This window comes from Panulirus ornatus, chromosome 42, assembly GCF_036320965.1.
Source record: "Panulirus ornatus isolate Po-2019 chromosome 42, ASM3632096v1, whole genome shotgun sequence".
NCBI classification, from domain to species: domain Eukaryota; kingdom Metazoa; phylum Arthropoda; class Malacostraca; order Decapoda; family Palinuridae; genus Panulirus; species Panulirus ornatus.
This window is the reverse complement of record NC_092265.1, coordinates 5,137,501-5,157,331: the sequence shown is the minus strand read 5'-3', so window position 1 is coordinate 5,157,331 and position 19,831 is coordinate 5,137,501. Positions and strand designations below refer to the sequence as shown.

Sequence of the window (19,831 nt, the reverse complement as noted above, 5' to 3'; positions counted from 1 at the left end):
AGTCGGGTCTGATGAGGCAGGTGTGTGTGTGTGTGTGTGTGTGTGTGTGTGTGTGTGTGTGTGTGTGTGTGTGTGTGTGCAGTTATAAGGTTATTAACCGCTCGTTAGTTCATGAGAAATAGCATCGGTTTTATGAAAGGAAAATTTCTCTCTCTCTCTCTCTCTCTCTCTCTCTCTCTCTCTCTCTCTCTCTCTGGAGGTAGTTTATTTTGTAAGTCTCGGAATGATGACCCTTTCGGGCGATTTGTAATTGTGGTGTTGCTGATTAACGGAAAAGAAAGAAAACGAATTTGAGAGTCATTTGCATAAAGATGTATTTTGATCTATATTTTTTTTGCGACTCTGTTTTTCTGAATCTTCAGACCAAGTGTTGTTGAATCTACAGGTCTCAGGAATGAATAGTTTTGAGAAATTGCTGATTTATTTCGTTTATACGTGAGTGGCTTTCGCAGTAAATGTTACGGGGTGTTCTAACTCACATCCTGATGGAGAGGTGTTACGCTTTCTTCTGCGGGGTGACACAGCACGGACGCACCGACGCTGCGTGGGCGCGTGGGAGGGGAGGCCCAGTCGTGCGGACACGACGGTAATTTCTGCTCCCATACCGCGCCGAGCGCCGCGGGGGTCTCTGGGAGGATCGAGCGGGTGGCGTTTTACATCCGCCTCCACTCCATCATCCATTTGGGTCTGAACCAGGTCTCTCAACGGGTACCATGCTCGCCATGGGTCCTCTGAGGGAGGGGAAGCATAGAGAGTGACGGGGGGGGGGGGGGGGGGGAGCAGAGCGTAGTGGTCAAAGAGGGACTGGCAATCTCTTCCCTCACGGCCGAAGAACTTGCGGTGACGTGTCAGAACGCGAGAACAGCTCGGCGGAAGAACCAGCGAACACTGTGTGGGTTAAGATCTCCTCCCCTTACCTCCACCGGGAGAACGAGAGAACATTGTATGGGTAAGACACCCCACCCCCCCTCTTCCTCTCTCCCTAACCGTAAGAACAGGAGGAGAACACCTTATAGGCAAGACGTCCCTCCCCTCTCGCTCCACAACAACCACCGGAAGAACAGGTGAACAACACCTGGTGGTTGGCGTAGGGTACGGACGCACCGGGTTTGGGGTCTTGACTTCCATTTAAGACGCACGCAGGGCAGTGGACCAAGACCTGGTCTCTCATACCCTGATTCTCGCTCACCCTGGACCTGGCGTCTCTCAGTGACGCACCTCAGCTCGGGATGCATTTGCGTAACGACCTCGATAATCACGTTGGCTCAAAGGTTTTGACGTGTAGTCCTCAGACCGATTGTTAACCAACACTTGGGATATGTCGTGTCGTATCTACAACTGGGTGGGTCTTCGAGGTTGACCCTCTCCCCAACAGGAGGAGGAATTATGGGATACGAAAAGCTGTTTCCGTTGGTTTGGTTGATTGGTGAATAACGGCGTACCCCCCAGGGGCAACCGCTTCACCTTCCTGTGGTTACTGGGTGGGGCTGGGGAGGAGGGCTTTAGGTGGAGGGAGAGGGAGGGGCGAGGTTAAGAGGGAGCTGGATGATGGTGGGGTTGGTAATGGGATGAAGGAAGTGAGGGGTGAGGGAGGAGATGGGTGAAGGGATTTTAATCCTATTAGTGTTTTGTGCGTTGTATATACAGAGAGAGAGAGAGAGAGAGAGAGAGAGAGAGAGAGAGAGAGAGAGAGAGAGAGAGAGAGAGAGAGAGACACGTGGCTTCCCTGAAATCAAGGCTGTGTGTGTGTGTGTGTGTGCGCGCGCTCGAATGTCTGCATTTGTGGGTATGATCCCACAAGGACTTTCGCAGGAGGTTATCACCTCCATCTCGTATGCCTTATCGTGGGCACCTGTTTAACCTCCCCTCCGGCACTATTCTTGACCGTGTCCAGCCAGCAGTTTTCTTCTTCGCGTTTCTTCACGTGGATGCGGATGAGGCGGGCGAGACACACACACACCCACGCGCGCGCACTCACCATCCATACACCGTGGGGTGCGGCGCGTCGTAAGCATCTCGGGTGTTTTGGAAGACAGTCCCGGTGCTGTACACTAAGGGGGGGGGGGGGTATATGGTTTACCACACCCTGCATTGAGATGCTTGATAGATCATTCACTGCTGTACAATCCGTGTGAACTTGTGCTCACCATGGAAACTATTGCGTGATTTGATCATTGACGCCCGGTCCCGTGGACCTGTTGTGCACTCTGTATCCTTTCTTGCTGCGCCCCCCCGGCCCACAGGATGGGCAGGAGTGCACGAGGGATTAGTCACTCCTGCATATCAGTCCTCCCTCACATCCTTTCTTGAGGGATTCCCTGAAGGATGCCGGGCACAATAACCCACCCGCCCCTCGCGATGACTCTCGCTGGACACTCGAAGTCAGGTCTGCGTTCACACTCTTTTCCATCGTTTTTACGCTGGTGCGGTGCGAATACCTTTTAGCTCCTTGCATGAACGCTGCTGCAGCAGTCTGTCCTGATATTTGTCGTTTTAGGTTTTGCAGTTCTGTCTCGCTCCTTACCTTTCCCCCGTGGGGTTGGCGTCATCGGCCATCAAAGTCTGATTTGATCCAAGTCCTTTAGGCGAATATTTCCCATTTAGACGTAACAATCGAGCCCTGATGGACTGACTCCACTTGTTAATGCGTTTTTTTTTTTTTTTTTGCTCCCATCCAGCTTCAGTGGTCGTAGATCTCATCCAAGAAGCTGTTTTTTTTTTGGTTTTTTTTCCCGAAAGAGAGCTTACAATCCGAGCTTCATCTGTTGACTGTTGTGAGGTACAGTATCAAAACACCTTTCAGGTGGTCTTAGAAGTACACAGTAAGCCCGCCACCCTCCATCACCTGCCACCCTCTCCAAGATAATGCCGACTCCGACGAACGCCACGGGATCTGTTACGCAAAACCACATCGCTGAGCCCACATCGGCTCTCTTGCGAAAGGCTATCTTAAAGTCGTCTGTCTTTGTGCTTCTTGATTGTCATTTCCCATAGTCTGGAGGTCGCGCTTATCGAATGGCACTGGTGTTGGAACTTCGCCGTAGCCTGCTTCTCTTGTTTCTCCAAAAGATTGCGTCTTCGACCCTCCCGGTGCAAGAACGTATTTCAGGTGAACTCCTGAGTGATGTCGCAGGTAGCCCACACGCCATCGGTACATAGGTAGAGACCTGACCGGTCCTCATGCCTCAGTATGGCTTTGGTTCCTTCGTAAGCCAACTTTGTGTCCTCTTCGTTCGGTGTTCACCTGCTTCAGCAGTCTCATTTCCATGAGGGTTCGGCAGTGTCCGGGGGTTCTTGATAATCCTTTGAGGTCACTGATTCGAAGCCCCGGCTTCTTCCCACGAACCCACCACCCAACCCCCCGTCCCTACGGCACACCGCCGCCCGCCCCCAGCCCACCCAGCCGCCCACGAGCGAAAGGTTATAGATAATGTGACTATAAGGCGAGATCTGCCTCTCAACACAGGGGGAGAGAAAGTGGCCCGGTAGGATTCTCGCTACGGCCCAACCACCTCCTCCGTCTTACATCATGAATGAAGTCTCGGGCTGTGTGGAATACGCGCGAGATTCTATTCTCCCCCTCCCTCCTCCCTAAGAGACCGAGACCAGTTCCGTTGCCTTGGCCTGAAATTTCAACGCCACCCTCCCTCCCTCCCTCCCTCCCTCACTCCTCACCTTCCCATTTTCTGTTTCCACATCTCGCGGTTCTCTCACACGGAAAAAAAAGTAGTTAATGTCAGTAGGGCGTGTGATAGTCTGAGGTACACGTAAGTGGATGAAAGTTTCACTTTTATTAACTTTCTGGCCTTTTGTTTACGATGGATGAAAGTCTAGCATCTTTTTTTTTTTTTCTTTTTTTTAGTCTTGCCCTGAAATCGAATCTCTTTTTCTTTCAGCATTTAACGTTTTCATTTATTAAAACACACACACACACACACACACACACACAAAGATGCTTGGATCATCAGTATAAATTATGATTACGAAATTCGTTTTTTATTTTTGAAGGACTTTTACTTAATGTGACGATGATGTGGCTGAAACATGCCAGGTTCTCTCCCCCTTTGTGAAAGCTGCAGCTCCAAGACTGAAGAAACTGACAGCGTTTAGCTGGTCGCTCCTCCTCACCCCCCAGCAGCAGCAACCACCACCTCCACCTCCTCCACCACTACCACCACTGGCGAAAGACACCACCCCTTCCCCCTCTCCAACATTAGACCACCTACCCCCACTCCCTATCTCCAACCACCACCACTCTTACCCATCACTTTCCAACATTATTCACTGAAGTCACTCAGGGTAATAAGAAGTACTCATCATCGTCACACTCATGAGCGTGTGAGTAGGGGGGCCATGGAAGGAATCCCTCGCTGGTCCTGTGGTGTATGTGCTCCCACGTGCTTTACAGAGCCGAAGTACTCCGCCTCGCTGAATGATGACAGGTACAGAAGTGAAGGGGGAGCTGTGGTTAATGGGAGGGGGTGGGGTGTCCTGTGGTTTGATTCAGCCGCGTGTGGTAAGCGATCCCAGGCCCTGTCATACTCCCCAACTCCCCTCCCCCCTGTAGACACTTTGGTTGTATGGGTGACTGAGCAAAGACTAGAGATTGAGGGCAGGAGGTACTACTTTCCCTTCTGCGCTACACTTTGGAGTGCCCGGCGTTGGGGAAGGTGCGTCGGGCTCCGCGTGGAGGTGAGGTGGGTGGCTGCGTTGCTGCATCTGCAGGCTTTCTGCACACAGGGGCTCATGGCGCCTTTTTGTCCCTGGGGGTCATCCCTCCTCCCCAGGGTCGGGCCTCACCCCTAGGGCGGGTCTTTCCTTACCGCTTGGGGTCATTGCTTCTCCCCTCCCTGGGAGTGTCATAGCTGGAGATACCGCTGAATGCTGCACCGCCGGGGCCGTAGGCCCGACCTGCAGTCGTGGGGAAGGAAATGGTGTGGTGGAGCGGTGAATGTCGGCGGATGGTTGTGGGATGTGGTGGTGGCGGAGGCAGGTGTTAGGGGAAGTTCTTGGGTATGGGGTTAAAGTAGGTACCGAGAGGTTTACCGTGCATGGAGGGGGGGATTTTTGCTGAGATTGGTGTGCCGTTCGTGTTGCAGGGGGTTTGTGAGACGTGGACAGGGAGAAAGGGGGTTTGTGAGAGATGGGTAGGGAGAGAGGGGGGGGGGTCTTGGTTAGAATTGGGTAAGGGATGTTGGTTGAGGGGTGTGTAGAGGTTGCCCCTGACGTGGTTGGTAGGTTGGTGTAGAGCGAGTGGGTCGTGGGGAGGTGTATGTGTGTGTGTGTGTGGGTCGTGGGGAGGGTGGGTTGTGATGACGCCCGGGGAGAAAGTGCATAATTCTGTGTCGGGCCCTGTAGCAGTCACGCCACCCTCCGCCGCCCCAGACTCCACTCACCTCCACACTCACCTGCCATCACCTGCCGTCACCTGCCCTCACCTACTGTCATCTGCCCTCACCTACTATCTCCTACCCTCTCCCACTGTCTCCTGCCCTCTCCTACTGTCATTTACCCACATCTGCTCTAAACGAACCCTCACCGTCTCTTACTCTTGCCTGCCCTCTCTTGACCCCCACCTGACCTTATCTTAATTTTCCTACCCTCACCGTCCCTCACTTGCCTCTCACCGTCCCTCACCTACCCTCACCTTCACTCTCGTCGTGTCATTACCTCCTCTCTTAAATGGTGTGTCCACCATCATTAACCCCCCTCCTCCCGTAGCCAAAGACGACCTGGTGGAATAAAATAAGGCAATGTCTATTTCCGAATTCGCTTTATATGTAAATGGTTTTTAGGGTAAGTATGAATATTTCGCTGGGATACAGGAATAAGCAATTAAAGTTTGAATTACTTCTGGGCTGAAAAATCACAGACGTGGATGGGTCTGTTAAAGTAATCCTGTGTGTGTGTGTGTGTGTGTGTGTGTGTGTGTGTACGGTGTAGCCCATACACTTGGGGTGTGTGTATATGTGGATTTTTGATATGTGTTTGTGTATATGTGTTTGTCTGTCTGCCTGGCTCTCAATCTGCCTGTCTGTCTATCTGTCGATTTATCTGTCATCTGTCTATCTGTCTATCCATCTATTCACGTTGATGTCTGTTAAGCTATCCCCCTAACCGTCTCTGTGTGCCTACAAAATACTTCGTGTTACCTGTTTGTACTGTACGGGGAGGAGAGTTGTGGACTCGTAGGGGTTTCATCTTATGAACATTCTTTACTGTCGTGTACCTTTTTAAACTTCCGTATCCTGTGGGCAGTTCATTGTCTCATAACTCAGTTTCTTCCATTCATCCATGGCTATCATGAATGTGAAAGTAATTATTACTTTACATTTTTTTCCTAACAAGTTTCTTGTTTGATTTCATGTTGTGACCTCTGGTTGTTCTGTCCTTGTATGCTTTTAAGAACTGTTCTGGTTGTCACAACAGTGGTGATATAGTTGTAGCGTTCGTGGATGTGTTGGTGACATTAGTGTGTGCATTGAATACAGGTGGTGATGATGGTAGGTGGGCGGTGGGTTGATGGTTCTAGTTGTAGGTGTAGGTGGTGATAGTGGAGGGTGAGGGCGGAGCTGGTGGGGGCTGGTAGTGGTGATAGTGGTGGTGGTGGTGAGGAGGGGGGGGGGGTGAGGAGGTTGTCCAGCTTTCACAACAACCAGCACACATCACCCACACCACACCACCTGCCCACCCAACCACCCGCCCTCCCGCCCACCGTACCCCACCAAGCCTCTGTGCTCGTTATCTCGGGTAAACTTCCTCTGTTGTGTAAATTCCTCTCGGTTACATCTCTCTCTCTCTCTCTCTCTCTCTCTCTCTCTCTCTCTCTCTCTCTCTCTCTCTCTCTCTCTCTCAAGCCTTGTTCTTAAGCATCAGTACGGCGGTCGAACCAAATGAGTGAAGGTTACGAGTTGTGGTGGAATGTTGGTGTGGTGGTGGTGTGTGTGTGTGTGGGGGGGGGGGGGGGGGATGGATGGTTGGTTGGTTGCAGTGGGTGGGAAAGGTGGTAGCACCCTCCTCCTCCTCCTCCTCCTTCTCCTCCTCTCTTTCTTCTCCTTGCTTGCCTGCCTGCTTGGCGCTCTGGGAGGGAGGGAGGGAGGGTGTCGGCCGCCGCCACACAGCTGGAGGACGAGCCACCAAGTTCAATGTCAACTGTGGCGGCGTTGGCAGCTGTGGTGGGAGGGAAGGGAGTGAGTGGGTGGGGGGGGGGGTGGTTTCCCACCGCCCACAGGTGCTCCAGCATGGTTACAACTCTCGTGGATCACTGTGCCTGGCGGGTGGATCGCTGTATACAGTAGGTGGATCACTCTCTACCTCGTAGGTGGATCGCTCTCTACCTCACGGGTGGATCGCTCTACCTCACGGGTTATATCTGCCGTGCTGTTGCCTAGTGAGGCTTGTGTGATCTCTCACTGCTCACACGAGTAGTGTGGCTCAGAGTTATGGTAGTTCGTTGTAAGAGTTACGTAATGATCTTGCGATATTTTGTGCAGTTATGGTAATTCGTTGTAGAGGTTACGTAAAACTCTTCCGGTATGACTAGGTTGTGGTGTAAATGGCTGGCCGGACTGTGGTCTCGTGGGTTGGCATGACTGTGGTCTCGTGGGTTGGCATGACTGTGGTCTCGATGGGTGACTGGACTGTGGTCTCGATGGGTGACTGGACTATGGTCTCGGTGGGTGACTGGACTGTGCGTCTCGGTGGGTGACTGGACTGTGGTCTCGATGGGTGACTGGACTGTGGTCTCGATGGGTGACTGGACTGTGGTCTCGATGGATAACTGGACTGTGGTCTCGGTGGATGACTGGACTGATCCGTCTTTGGTCTCGACGGCTGTGCTGTCTCCAGATTTACTCTTGCGTCGCCATCGCCAGCCGGAGAGAGAGAGAGAGAGAGAGAGAGAGAGAGAGAGAGAGAGAGAGAGAGAGAGAGAGAGAGAGAGAGAGAGAGAGAGAATTGGAGGCTGGCCATCGGATCAGCTGTGTGTGTGTGTGTGTGTGTGTGTGTGTGTGTGTGTGGGGTGATTGGGGGAGGAGGGGGTGCTGGGGGAGACTGGCACCGCTCCAGATTCCACTATTTACCCGGGCCCGCCTGCTTGACGCATCATATTACGCAATACATCAAACGGTCGTAGAGCGTATTGCCAGGAGTGTCGTACGGGTGCCGTACTTACGTTGGTAAACAAGCGATGCCTCGTGACTTCAGCACCTCACATGTTGGCTTGAAATTGTTGGTATATATATATATATATATATATATATATATATATATATATATATATATATATATATATATATATATATATGTGTGTGTGTGTGTGTGTGTGTGTGTTTCTGAGTGAGGTTTTGAACATACATGTCCGTATGTATGCACCATGGTTATGTATACCTACCCCAGTGGTGTTGCCATAGTAAAACACTGACAAGGTCAAGCGTTTTATATAAACCATCTCTCGCTGGTGCTGTTGCACGCTGATATTTGTGTCAGTTCATTTCAAAGCTTTATCTGTATATATATATATATATATATATATATATATATATATATATATATATATATATATATATATATATATGTGTGTGTGTGTGTGTGTGTGTGTGTGTGTGTGTGTTCATAGTGGGGTGTTCTGTGACTCCTCCTGTTATTGTTTGCTGCATCGCACGTAGAACAGCCGTACTCTCTCCTCTATATTTCACGCGCGCCCTATAACCCATCCCGTAACAATGAAGATCGTAATCGTCCATTATGGTCGAGAGGCTTTGGTAGTAGTGGGAGTAGGGAGGAGGAGGGAGGAGGAGGGAGGAGGAGGAGGAGGAGGAGGTCACACACACGGTACAATAGCCTGCCCGACCCAGATTTAACAATGGCCCCCTGATACCCCTTATCGTAGTGGCGGCTTCCGGGGCCGATTGTCGAGCATGTACCCGCCGCGGACGCCGGCAAAATTATGCCACCTATCATCGTGGCACTGTGTATAGTGCAGGGCGGGTCGAGGATAGCAGCAGCAGCAGCAGCAGCAGCACCAGGGATGTGGTTGTGGTGGAAAGGGTCCCTTCCAGTGACGGTGGTAGTGGCGTGCGCTTGTGTTTGGTGATGTGACGTGCGCCCTGAACACACGCGCACTCGAGTGACGTTATCACAAGAACCTTGAAGGACCTGCCCAATTATCGACAGGATATACAATCGATGTTTTATCGTCACGGGAAAAATATTTCCCCGTTTTGACTTCTGCCCTTGGTGACATACCGAGGGCGGAGATGTTTGTGTTTTGACTGGTCAAAGGTTGAGGGTCGAAGTGAGTTCGTCCCCCACCTGGCAGACAGCTGCGGGGGGTGACTCCCCACAGGTGAATGTGAACAGGGGGGGGGGGGGGCCGCCGTGCGTGAGATGGGAGCGTTGTCTGGCGGCGGAGAGGGCTGACGGTGGTGTGGGGAGAGCTGTGGTGGAGCAGGCGAAGGCTCTCCCCATGTGGGGGCTCCTGGTCGCTATGGTTCTGCTGACGGCGATCACGTTGATCTCCTACCTCAGGATACACTCCCTCCGGGACGGTACGTATCCCAGGATCTTTATGTCCCCCTTCGCTATATTGACCTCAACTCGTCCCCTTCGTCACGTTTTGCAGTGTGGGATCCTGTGATGTATATTTTTTTTCCACGTCTTCCTGCCATTTCTGTAGTGAAAAAGAAAGAGAGGAAAAAAAGAGAGAGGGACGGCCACAGAGAGAAAGTTCTCAAACTCATGTCCAGGACTGGGGCCACGGCTAATCAGTTTTCCACTTTGTCAGGCTTTCCCCGCTCATCCCTGCACTGCGGGAGGGAGGGAGGGAAATGAAATTACTTCCGTAAACATCACAAACACACAAAAACGAGAGAGAGAGAGAGAGAGAGAGAGAGAGAGAGAGAGAGAGAGAGAGAGAGAGAGAGAGAGAGAGAGAGAGAGTGGACCGCGAAAGAAACTTGACTACGAGAGAGAGAGAGAGAGAGAGAGAGAGAGAGAGAGAGAGAGAGAGAGAGAGAGAGAGAGAGCGGATGCTTGGATCGGTTTCCCAATCAGTGCGACAGGTCGGAACGCGGCCTTCCCTCCCCTCCCCTCCATCTCTTCCACTACCTTCCACATTCTTCGTTACCGTCTTCCACAGTCACTTCCGTCTTCCACTGTCTTTTTATACCAGCACTTGCCCCCTTCTTGTCACCGCCAACCCTTTCTTTTTTATATATTCCTCCGTCACCACCTGTCTCCCTTCACCATCTGTATCTTCCTCCAAGCACCGCCTGTCTGACTTCACCATCTTTATCTTCCTCCAAGCCCCACCTGTCTCCCGTCACCATCTTCCTCCAAAACGCCAGACTTATTCCCTCACCATCATTCGCCATCATCACCACCAGTAGCCATCGCTTTCACCATCTTCCTCACCAACACCGCGCCCTGTGCCCGGCGCCACCTTGCCCTCCCTGTTTCCCCACCCCATCCTCCCTCTCCCCCCAGTCCACTGAGGCAACAATAGCCTCTCCACCTACCCTGCTCCAGTGGCCTCCACAGCCTGCGACAGACCTCCACCCTTGGATGATCACCACCGCCTCTCCCTCCACCCCTCACCAGACCACTCCACTCACATGGTGAGGCCGGATCAGGTGATCACCACCAACCGCCGGCGCTTCCCTCCACCACACTCCCTCCAGCCAACATTAACAGATCGTATAGTTGTCCTCACCCTCCACTACCCCTCACTTCCCAGTGGTCTCTCACCTTCCCCGTGGACTGACGGTGTTGTGTGTGGGGGGACGAAGTGCTGTGTTGAGGATAAATATTTGCCTACGGTTTGAAATACGGACCCCTCCCTCCCTCTCTTCCTCCCTCTCTCCCTCACCAGGCTCCCCACCACTCCCACTTACTAGGATTATCTGTAGTGGATTATGTTACATCTCGCATCGCGTGTCTTGAGAGTGTGTCGATGCAGTTGGTTGCAAGATAAGAGGAGGAATGGCTGGCTGCTTCCCCGAGGTACCGGAGTAAATTGAACTGCATGTGTTCTTTTTTTTTTTTTTTACTATTTTGCCACCGCCCGCGAGAATGAAGAACATTCGTGGGCTGATGGGTTTGAGGGGAACGTGACCCGGAGGGGAACCTGAGCTGTGGCGTAAACAAGGTTTGTGTCGGAATTTGTGGTATTCCCCCTGCCACTGTTGTGCTGGGTGTGTGGGGTAGGGTGGCCGGGGTAGGCAGGCATGCAGGCAGGCAGGCAGGCACGCCTGCCCTCCGCTGGAGGCCACACCTACTATCTGTTCCTGCATCTGTCCGAGTGGGTGGATGATTGGTTGATCTGTTTTCTGGGGAAACGCCCGTCCGTCAGGTCGTCCTCCAACCCTTCTGGTCGTCCTCCAACTCTCGGATGAGTCTTGGGTGGCGAGTAGCAGCGGTCGGTGCTCACGGTGGAGGAGACGCCGCCACCAAATACTCACGACACCGACGGGGGTTACGTTATTGCATAGTCGAGTCGCCCTCTTTCGAGGTCATCACAGCCAGATGAGGTGATTAACGCACCCACACCCCTCAGTCATATGCCCCTTGGTGGATTAGCATTTTGGTGGCTGGCCATCCATGTTGGGTTGCCATGGTAACATTGATTCCCACGGGAGGTCATTCACATCACTGGGGAACGCCGCCCAAAAAAAGTTATGGGGGGTTCGAACGAAGGTATTATTAAAATGCCGGTAGCCATCTCACCGGCGATTTCTCACGTAACTCACGACTGTGATTGGTGTGTGTGTGTGTGTGTGTGTGTGTGTGTGTGTGTGTGTGTGTGTGGTGGGAGAGATGATAAAGTAAGGGGGACTTGAGACAGAGGGCTGGTAGGACGTAAGGGATGGAGGAATGAGAGAGCAGGATAGTGGAGAAGGGTGTTGGTAGGTTGGGTAGTGGGATGAGAAGGAGATGGGTATTGAAGGAGGATAGTTGGCAGGCCAGGTTGATGGGCTGGAGGGATGGGAAGCAGACTTGTCGTCCTAATGATGGGGTAGAAGGGAAGGAAAAAAGAAAGGTAGAGATAGGATGCATTTGGACTGGAGACAGGTATTTGAGGATGGGAGGATAGAGTGTTGAAGGATCGGGGGTGTGATGATGACAGACCAAACGAATGGGTGGAACAGTGAGAGGGACGGGACGCGATGGGAAGGATGGTTCCCGCAGATGAGATGGATTAAGGAGCGAAACCCCCGTAAGGATTTGATGGTTAAGGAGGAGGAGGAGGAAGAGGAGGAAAAAGGGAGTGGCTCCTGGCTGTCTGATCCATAGATAACCGTGAACCGGGTCTTCCCTACCAGGCAGATAACACACACACACACACACACACACACACACACACACACACACACACACACACACACACACACACACACCATTTACTTCTTACCTCCGTCACAGGCAGCCATGTGTTACCGCTGGGAGGACGGTCCACCGTGAGCCTCCTACTCACGGTCATTGTCCATGATGTAGTAAGTCCGGCAGCGGGTGAAAACTTGGTACATTCTGGGGTGATGTGAACTTGATGTCGAGGGAAGAACGCCTCCGGTGACCATCGCAATCCTTTGATTACCACGGTGCGAGACCCTCAGGCAGTGATGGACTGCTTAATGACCTGGATATCGTACGGACGAAGGATCGCTCCTTGGTGGTCAAGGATCGTACCGTCGTATAACCCAAGTATCGCACCGTCGGGCTCAGGAGGTCGTGCCGTCGTACCCAGGCATCGTTCCGTCGGGCTCAGGAGGTCGTGCCGTCGCACCCAGGCATCGTTCCGTCGGGCTCAGGAGGTCGTGCCGTCGTACCCAGGCATCGTACCGTCGGGCTCAGGGGGTCGTGCCGTCGTACCCAAGCATCGTACCGACGGGCTCAAACGAGCCGAGTACTACGCATCATTCCACCAAGTCGTCGGTGTGGTTTTAATAATAAATCGTAGGTACAACATTCTCGATGTATTGATTACCGCCCGACCAGCAGCAGGGTCAGTGTCCTCCTCCCCTGGCACCCGACCTGCTCACCTTCCTGCTTTTATTGTCTCTTCTTTCTTCCTCCTCGCGCCCCAAGGATCTCTCTCTCTCTCTCTCTCTCTCTCTCTCTCTCTCTCTCTCTCTCTCTCTCTCTCTCTCTCTCTCTCTCTCTCTCTCATCATGCACACGTCAGCTCACTGTCCCGTCCCCGCCTCGTTCTAACACTCGTTCTTCTCTCCCGTTCTGAACATATTCTCCTCACTCGCCTCGCATCTGTGCAGCAGCTTAGAATGGGGTGATAGTAGCCTGGTTTAACTCGGTTGTGTTCAAACGCAATTTCTCTCTAATTCCGCCTTGCAGCTGTCGCTCGCTTCCCTCTTGTCTCACTTTTCAAAACACACAACTGTTCAAGCCTTGTAACAACATAAGAATGCTGCAGTCCTCTGGGTGTTCCACAAGTATGTTATTTTGGACACAGCTCTCGTGAGCAGCCTTCATTTGTCTCCGTCAACCAAAGGCTCTGAGACCCCCCCCCCAAAGCACGCGTCTGGCTGCTGGTTCCCATAGTTTTTGTGTGGAGACCGGCTCACACGAGGATAGACCTTTGCGATACCTCCATCTTCACTGGAACAGTGAGGCTCTGGTGTTTCTTTTCCGTCCGTCGTCTGTCCTCGTTTTCTATAACCTTTCTACATTCAAGAGTGAGATGTACAGACTACCATGGAGCCTCAAATTGAATCCTTCATTCCTTTTTTTTTTCCCCTCTCTCTCTTCCTGTATTATCCCCCCCTCTCTTCATCCTGGCAGTCATTCTGTCCTTGAGTCGTTAACTAGCACACACGTCGCGTCTTTAAAGAGACGAAATAAAACTTCTCCAAGGTCGCTAGCAGCCCTGGCTGCCGTTTAAATCCCTCCTCAGAGGCGGGACCTTGAGAGCTGGGAGAGATCAGAGTTCGAGGTCTGTTTGTCAGGGCGTTTTTTGTGTCTTAGTGACTCGAGTGCCGAAGTATCTGGTTGCTGGACGAGAGACGTAGAAGGTTAAGCGACTGTACCGTCTCGCATATATCTTCCCGGTGTTTCTGAGAGAGAGAGAGAGAGAGAGAGAGAGAGAGAGAGAGAGAGAGAGAGAGAGAGAGAGAGAGAGAGAGAGGAGTACTTGCTTACATACGAGTACGTAAACGACGGGATTTTGCCAAAAAGAAAATACCTCTGAGTACCTTCGACGGGACTATGCTGGAAGCAGGGCGGAAGTGGAGGCGGAAAGGGGCCTCAGAGTTTGACAAAGATTAGAAAGAAAAAAGGAAATGTCTGATTCCTGTGGTAAAAGGAGCCAGTGGAATGGAACATCAGCTGGCGGTGGGATGGGTGGAAGGGAGGGAGGGAGGTTGAGGAACATTAAGATCTTGCCAGTGATGGACAGGAAGGGAAGGAAGGGTGTGGGGGAGGGAGGGAAGGAAGGGGCGGTGGAGCAGACAACCTGAAGGGAGTTAGATTGAAACTTGTCTAGTGTGTCCTGGTGCCGTGTTGCTTACACTGTCTCGTAACATCCTGAAGGAGGAGGAAAGGAGAGGCAGCGTGGAACCCTTGAACGAAAAGTCCCCACCCACAGCTGAGACCACAGTATTGTGAGGGGTTCAAGCTGAACAGATTACGAGGAGCAAAATAATGAAGAAAACAGTACAAGAGTAATAGAAATTGACAGATATCATGGTGAAGGAAAGAGGACAGTACATTTAAGACGAGATAGGATTAAAGGTTGGTAATACGTATGGTGTATTGGAGTAAGACCTGTGGTTTATAGCACTGGGAAGGTACCCACTTCTGTCATATTTGTATTACCTTAACTGTGTATCTTCAGCCACATGGCTGCATACTTCCGTTCAACTGTCATTTATTTATTTATTTGCTTGAGTTAGATGTATGGGGATGCCGGAGGCTGGAGGTCCCGTACTGTAAGGCGACTGAGGGATTAGTGGCATTCTTATGCCGCAGAGGACCCAGGTAGAGGGAGGGAGGTGGCACGGATGATGGGAAGGACCAGGTGGCATGGAGAAGGAAAAGTGAGTGGGATGGTAAAGGCTTAGTTAAATGCTGTAGGTAGGGCGTGGAGAGAGAGAGAGAGAGAGAGAGAGAGAGAGAGAGAGAGAGAGAGAGAGAGAGAGAGAGAGAGAGAGAGAGACGATAGATAACAACGATGGTCGTGGACTGGAACAGCATATAGGAGTAGTGGGTGATGATGGAGGGGAGTGGATGGTGAGGGAGCGAGGGAGAGAGACGAAGGGAGGGTTAGGTGTAGACCGGGGAGCGAGGGCGGGTCAGTCGAATGTCTCAGCTCATAATTCACTCCACTAACCCCGCTGCCCACCGGAAACACACCTACCACACTCCCGCTTTAACTCCTTATTTTTAGATATTTATTTACTTTGAATATAAAAGATTAGAATGATGTCTTTGACTTCGATGATGGATAACCAGTGTTCCTAAATTTGGTGTTAGATAAAGGGTGTGCAAGACGTAGACGGTGATGAGGGTGGGGAAGAGTTCACTAGCGTGTCACTCTGTTGGCGTGTGGGTGTTTCCTGTGGTGGTGGTTGGCGGTGTGAGGGTGGGGCACCTCGTCCTCCCCCTTCTCCTCCTCCTTCGTCTTCTCCTCAGTTTTTCCTCAGTCGGTTACGTAACTCGCGCAGATGTATTCTCCAACCCTCTCCGTCGAACACTCCTGTTGATTTTCCTTTGCGTAATGTAACTGCTGTATATAAACAATCAATTGACCGTTTTCTTTTTAAGGTTTTCTGACACGTCGGAGCCGAGGGATGTTGCTTGGTTTTAGCGGGTACTGTGTTGGTGGCTGGATGTCATAGGTGTGTGTTGTGTTTTGCGGTGAACCCCTTTGTGGAAGGGGGATGGCTGGCTAGGAAGGGGTTGGAGGGTTTGCAAGGGGGGGGAAAAGGATGAAGGAGGGTAGCAGCCACACGCGAAATGTCTTTCACTAAGTAAATTGATATCTGACTGATATCTTCCTTTCTGGCGACGATGTTGTAAAGTATTACGAAATTCGCAAGTGACATGGAACACTGATTTTCGCGTGCGTTGCAAAATGACATCACAAAACCTCCCCACAGAATGAAAGACCCTTTTTTTTCTTCTAGTGGTTCAACCACTTGGCGCACGTGTGTCTCTACCACAGCGGAGGTAATTCGCTCAGTTGTACCAGTTCCTTTTACTGTGACCACGGGCCTCACAGCTCTCACGATAGTCCATTGTTTCTGCGATGATTCAACACGTCCTCCTTTATACGTTCTCTCTTTTCTCTTGTTTGAAGTAAGTCCACATCTGTATCAGAGGTTTCACAGGTTAGTATAAGGGATTTAGGATGAATGAGTTTGTCCACTACAGGCTCGAGGGATAGGTTTCCGAGATGACCGCTTCCGCTGTTGAAGGACAGGTGTTGCGTGTGTCACCGACTTGCTTTTATCTGCCCGCGCGTCCGGACACTGTGTTCTTGTGAGGGATGGAGGGAGGGAGGGGAGCGAGGTGGCGGCAGTAGAAGTTCCCGCGGTATACACGAATGCGGTAGCGACCTTGGCTGGAAGGTGTGGGGAAATATTCCCGTGTGGTTTGAGATTCCACTGGAGGTGATATCAACCCCGAGTATGTTGTAATTCACCTCCAAATTTGAGATTTTTTTTTCTTATTTTGAGAAGGAAAAAGATTTCCCGTAAAAAAATGAGAATCATTTTTGACCGATGGTTTGGCGGTTTGTGGTCGGAGGGGAGAAGAATATCGAGCCAGGTGAAAGGTATTGGTTCAATTTCGGTGCTGGCCGGGGAGGGCGGCCCCCGCGCACCGCCCTGAGGTGCTATTGCTTCCGTGACACTTGACGTACCGGCCATCATATGGCGCTGACATTTTGCGATCTGGCGTGGCTGACATTTGCTAGTTGGCAGTGGTGTCGCTGCCACCGTCACCGGGGGGGGGGGGGGGGAGGGGGGCTGCGCCGCGCCGCCTGGCTTTGCGTCACGGGATGTGGAGACGTGCGTGGAATATTTACGTCGGGTTCGTGTGGTGGTGGTGGACAGACAGTTGGTGTGTAATTGTTGCGAGTTGTGGACACGGTGGTGGGAGTGGTGCGCTCTCTCTCTCTCTCTCTCTCTCTCTCTCTCTCTCTCTCTCTCTCTCTCTCTCTCTCTCTCTCTCACCTCACCTGTGACATTGCTGCTGCTGTCCATCCCCCTGCTTGTGGTTGGCTCGTGGTTTACGTGGGCGTGCGATACACTGGTGCATCACCTGGTTTTACTGTGTGCCGGTTGGCTGACACTGGGGTGCATCACACTGGGATTTTTTGTGGGCGTGCGACACTGGGGGCATCACCTGGTTGTGTGGGCGTGTGACACCGAGGTCCATCACCTGGTTGTGTGGGCGTGTGACACTAGGATGCATCACCTGGTTACTTGGGCGTGTGACACACCTAGTAAGGCGTTGCGTCTGACACTAGCTGTGTCACCTAACTGTACATACGTGTCTTTTATCCTGTGCGTCAGTGATGTCCAGATCTTGGACGCATCTTGGACGCTGACGCAGTATAGTTGTTCGCTAGGAATGTGTTTATTTTTATACCAGATTAGTTAAGTTACCGAACGTCGCCTGCCCTACAGAACAGAAAAAAAAACAAAAACAAACAAACCAACCTGACATTGATTTTGATTTCATATCCCCAGGACCCCTTTAACGGGGCGTATGCAGGCTTCAGGGCTGCGCTACAGTCAATAGCTTGGCAATGATGGGCTACTCCGGTGTGAGATGTTGCGAGACGGGATTGTGATTCCCTGTCGTCCATTGACACACACACACACACACACACACACACACACACACACACACACACACACACACAAACATATTTGATGTTACCTGAATTCGCTGTGTCACTGGGAGTACAGACTTGTGAAAGAATGTCTCACTGCAGAGGTCTACATTTCCCTGCTACTGGAAGCAGCGCACCCTTAGGTCGGAGGAGCGTTTAGGGAGCTCCTAGGCAACGGCAGGACTCTTTCGTATACTTTAGTCTTGGGGTAATTATAACTGAAAATGAATAAGTAAACATTATTATTATTATTATTATTATTATTATTGTTATTGTTATTGTTATTATTATTATTATTATTATCATTATTATTATTATTATTATTATTATTATTATTATTATTATTATTATTATCATTTAACCCCAGGACCCCTTTATCTGAAGGTGGCTCATGCACTACCAAGGCTGCGCAGAATTCAGTAGCAGGAGAATGATGATAGACTCCTCTGGAGTGAAAAGTCTTTGACGAGACTGTACTCCGTACAGTGCCATAGGGAGTGTAGGAGGACCAGACGATGGAGTTAGAGGGTGTGGATGGACGGCGACGTGGGAGGGAGGGTGGAGGACTGTGTTAGAGAGGTCGATGGTTGGGTAGAGAGACCGGTGAACCACCCTGCCAACTGCTTCCCAGTAACGCCAACCACTGAGGGGTGGATAAAAGCAGTCATATTGGCCAGCTCGATCGCACGAGCCATGTCGCACTTCTCTGTAAGAGAGAGAGAGAGAGAGAGAGAGAGAGAGAGAGAGAGAGAGAGAGAGAGAGAGAGAGAGAGAGAGAGACGCAATCCCATGATCGTATTTCTCGCCTTTACATCCGGCAGTCGTATCCGTCACGTATCACCGGGGTCAACAGAACGATAAGATAACTAACTTGGTCAGACGTCACCACACCACCACCTCCCCCACGTAGGTATGAACGTCGTCGGAAGGACGACGGAGAAAATGTAGCGACGGAGGTTGGGTGTAAGCATCAGGTGGTTGATGTAAACAGTAGGATAAACACAGGTAGTATGGCCCGGGTTGCCCTTGGGGATAACTAGGAACACCAGTCAGTTACGAGGGCGCCAGGGACGAGGTGGGGTAGGTGTAGGTGAAGGATCGTGTTGTGGGTCTTCACCTGAAGTCGTGTGCTCTTTAGCCGTTGGAGCGAGTTCTTTCAGATAGGTCTGCCCTGGGGTATGGGTGGTGCATGCGTACGTAAAATGAATACATGAACATACTTTGGATGAATAGGTGCCTACCTACCGACAGAGATACATGCATAGGCTCTACATATACATGCATTCACACTTGAGTACGTGTATATGAACATATAGTATACATACCTACATTATCTCTTGGAAACCTTGCGTAAGGGAAGGCACACACACACACACACACACACACACACACACACACACACCCTAACAGTAACTGTGTATGTAACGACGATACGACCTTCGTGGGTATGAAGGCCTGGCCTTTGACCTGAAGGGTCAGGTCATCGTATGTACCCAAGGGTCGTACCGACGAGCCCAAGGGGGTGGCAGTGCCACAGGTTTACCTCCAAAGAGGGGTTTGTGTCCAGTGAACCCCAAGCCCGTCCTGGGTGGTTGCATGACGACGCGTGTGTATCACAATACCTGAACGGCAGTAGACAGTCTGATGGTCGCCCCTTTGCCTCAGCGGCGGCGACCCCTGCCTTGAACGCACAGCTGTAACTTTAAGTGGCATGACTTTACTTGGCTTGAGGCTGAACTGACCCGGTCCGTACCTGGACGCTGAGAATGGAATAACCTCATGAATGTTTGTTGATGATTAATCAGCTTGGCAGGCTGTGAGAATTAACCTCATCTGTGATTGTTAAAGTAACGATTAACTTGCAGGCTGTGAGACTTAACCTCTTGTGATTATGCCCTGGTAATGAGTAGCTTGCAGGCAACATTAATAGCTGATGGCTGCGCATCAATACCTGTGTGTCTGTCTCTTGTGAATGTCTGAC

At 51.3% G+C, this 19,831-nt stretch overlaps 1 protein-coding gene across 9 annotated transcripts in view; it reads left to right on the top strand.

Annotated features, from left to right (window-relative positions):
- The window catches only part of LOC139761857 (uncharacterized), a 557,099-nt gene that overhangs the window by 194,835 nt on the left and 342,433 nt on the right, over positions 1 to 19,831 (top strand). The gene's annotated exons all lie outside the window — the stretch shown is intronic.